The sequence below is a fragment of the Wolffia australiana genome, chromosome 3, assembly GCF_029677425.1.
Source record: "Wolffia australiana isolate 7733 chromosome 3, ASM2967742v1".
In the NCBI taxonomy this organism is placed as follows: Eukaryota; Viridiplantae; Streptophyta; class Magnoliopsida; order Alismatales; family Araceae; genus Wolffia; species Wolffia australiana.
Genome location: NC_135837.1, coordinates 12,647,903 through 12,650,573, shown reverse-complemented (window position 1 = coordinate 12,650,573; position 2,671 = coordinate 12,647,903). Strand labels below are relative to the sequence as shown.

Genomic DNA, 2,671 nt, shown 5'->3' with positions numbered 1-2,671 from the left:
GCTCTCGCCAACAAAGACCGTCAAACAAACCATAGAACATTGTTCGGTCGAACCGTACGGCGGCCGGAAAGAAAGACGACCTCACCTTCTCTAGGTGTCAGTGAGAGCTACTGTATTTAGCTCTTTTTTCTTTTTTATTCTGGAAAGATGACCAGACTTGCTCCGCAGTACGAGCCTCATACAGAGCCGCACCCTTGTGATATGATGAGAAGAAAAGGTAGTAAAACACCTTTTATATTCCGCACCAATCCGTAATTCAAAGTTGGGTGTATAGCTCAGTTGGTAGAGCATTGGGCTTTTAACCTAATGGTCGCAGGTTCAAGTCCTGCTATACCCAAACCTACCAACCACCGTAGTAAAAGTAAGGATGCGTAGTGGCGTTAAAAGTTTGTTAGACTCGCCGCGACTTCGCTCGTTAGGTGAGGTTCCGACTTTAGGTTCTGAGGGGCTAACGAAATGGTTATTTAAGTGAAGATTCATCTTCTAAGAAGTCAATGAATCGATGAAGAAGAAAGAAGAAGGTTATCCGTTAAGAAAGGGGCGCAGCGTGAATGAAATAAACGATGAAAGGTTACGGGTCAATGAACAATATGCGAATGAAGAAAATAAGAACCTTTGTTCTGAGGCGCGGCGGAAGATTAAGATGAAGACGCGAGTGAGCGAGCGCATTAAGTAATGGGCTTTATTTTCTTCGTGACCTCAGAACCTGGTCCGCTTTACTATACTATTACTTATCTCTTTTTTGAATTCTTCGCCGCTCCGCTGCCTTCATCTTAATCTTCACGCCGTTCATCCTCATATATTCACCGCTTCCGCCTGCTCATAAATTCGCACCTGAAGTCGCCTTCTCCAAACCTGGTATTAAAATGTCGCTATGTGAGTGAGACATTCTCTTTTTAGACCATGTAACTATGCCCTTCTTTAATATTGTATCGCTTTCTTTCAGAACGCCTCTCTCGCTCGCACTTTTCCTAGATATGATGGCTTTGGTCAAAGGTCCATTACCGATCGCAATCTGATTGATGCTTCAGCCAGGATATCTGCTAACGGCAATCTAAAATGTCGGGCCATGTCTCATATCTGATCGATACCTCCTTATCTTAATCTTAATGAAGATGTTGTGTTTCTTGCAGAACCTTCGAATAATTATCCTAGGCATCACCTTCGGATAACCTTATCCGCTGATTCAGTGACATTATTATTCTTTTTATTATTATTCGATATTTCTTTTTCTAAAGATAAAATTTTTGACTTCACATTGCTTCATCTTCACTGCACTCGCCTCCTGCTCATAAATTCCTCGCGCTCGCCGTCTTCATCTTAATCTGAACGCCGTTTTCATCCTCCGCTCGCGCTTTGAGAACGCTTTTATGTGAAAAATAACATAACCTTGAAGAACGTTGTTCTTGCATTTATTCTTCTTCATCTTCGACTTCTTATCCACGCTCCTAAGCGCTGCCGAACCTGAATCGCTCCGCTCCCGCCACTCGCGCTCATTCATCGCTCTGCTCCATCAGTCGCGTCTTCATCCTCATATTCACCGCCTGCGCTTATACCTTTTTTATGCCAAGGGGATGCGAGATAACATAGTAGATTCAGCCCAAGCCAATAGTCTCAAAAGGGTGCCATCCATAGCTTTTTTCTTGCAGAACCTGAAGGTTTTATTTCAGTTCTTTATTCGCTTCGCCTTCGAACCTTTGGTGTAGAAGTAAATCATGATTGACTTCAGAATTCCGCTCCGTCAAGGCCGCTTCTGCTCACTCGCGCCTAACTTGACTCTTATTTCCCACTATGAAAGCTGATCCAGGGGCTAGTCCGGCTACTTAACTTCGTTACCTATCTTTCGACTCAATTTCATTGATTAGCATTTACTGTGAACCAGGTTCATAATGAAGTGAGAGAGGGGGCACCAAATATAGGTGCGTACCATTGCCCCAATCCAATGGACTATGTCATATAAAAAACAACCCATGGAGGTTGGTTCTGAAAGAAAGATAGGCTGGTTTTGTTTTTGCTTCCTTCGAGCTACCAAACTATTTCAGAAGGTGTGGGTTTTTCGCAGAAGTAAATAAAAATGGACTACGACTTAATTAAGTAAGGAGAGGACAACCCTGTTTCTGGCTGGACTTCAACGAGTGAGTGCTATTCTATTCCTTACTTTGGTCCGACCGACCGAACCCGACCTGTTTGCTTGCTCACTAGAAGAGTCAGCGAGAGCAGCTAGTTTAGAAAGAAGAGGAAACCTGGGGCTATTCGCCTCACTTGTCGGAGACTGAACTACCTAACCTTAGCTCGCTTACTTGCTGATCAAGGAAACAACCGGTCATTTCCTCTCAGCATAGAGGAGGAATATTTTCAAACTCACATAACAAGTCGAAAGCCCTACTTATTACTTCGCACCTTGAAACAAGGTTATCTTCGGCTTGCAGGGCTCTTGACCTACTTTTCCTTGGCAAAGTTATCCTACATGCATCCATTACGGAGACTCTCCGCTGCACCCTGCCCTCAGGTGACCCACGCCTAGCCCTCCAAGCTCCGAAAATGATACGCTCTGCAAGAACTTCGCCCCGCTGCTTGCTCCTCGCGCCGCCACTCGCGCCTTGGAATTAAGAGCAGTCCTTTGGGTGTGCTCTCTATGACCTTCCATCCACCCTGTCATGTAATAAATGCA

General features: G+C 44.6%; 1 non-coding gene across 1 annotated transcript; it reads left to right on the top strand.

The window, feature by feature from the left end:
* Positions 1-264: 264 nt before the first annotated feature.
* TRNAK-UUU (transfer RNA lysine (anticodon UUU)) lies at positions 265-337 on the top strand. Its single transcript has one exon. It is a non-coding gene; the product is annotated as a tRNA-Lys (tRNA).
* Positions 338-2,671: the final 2,334 nt, after the last annotated feature.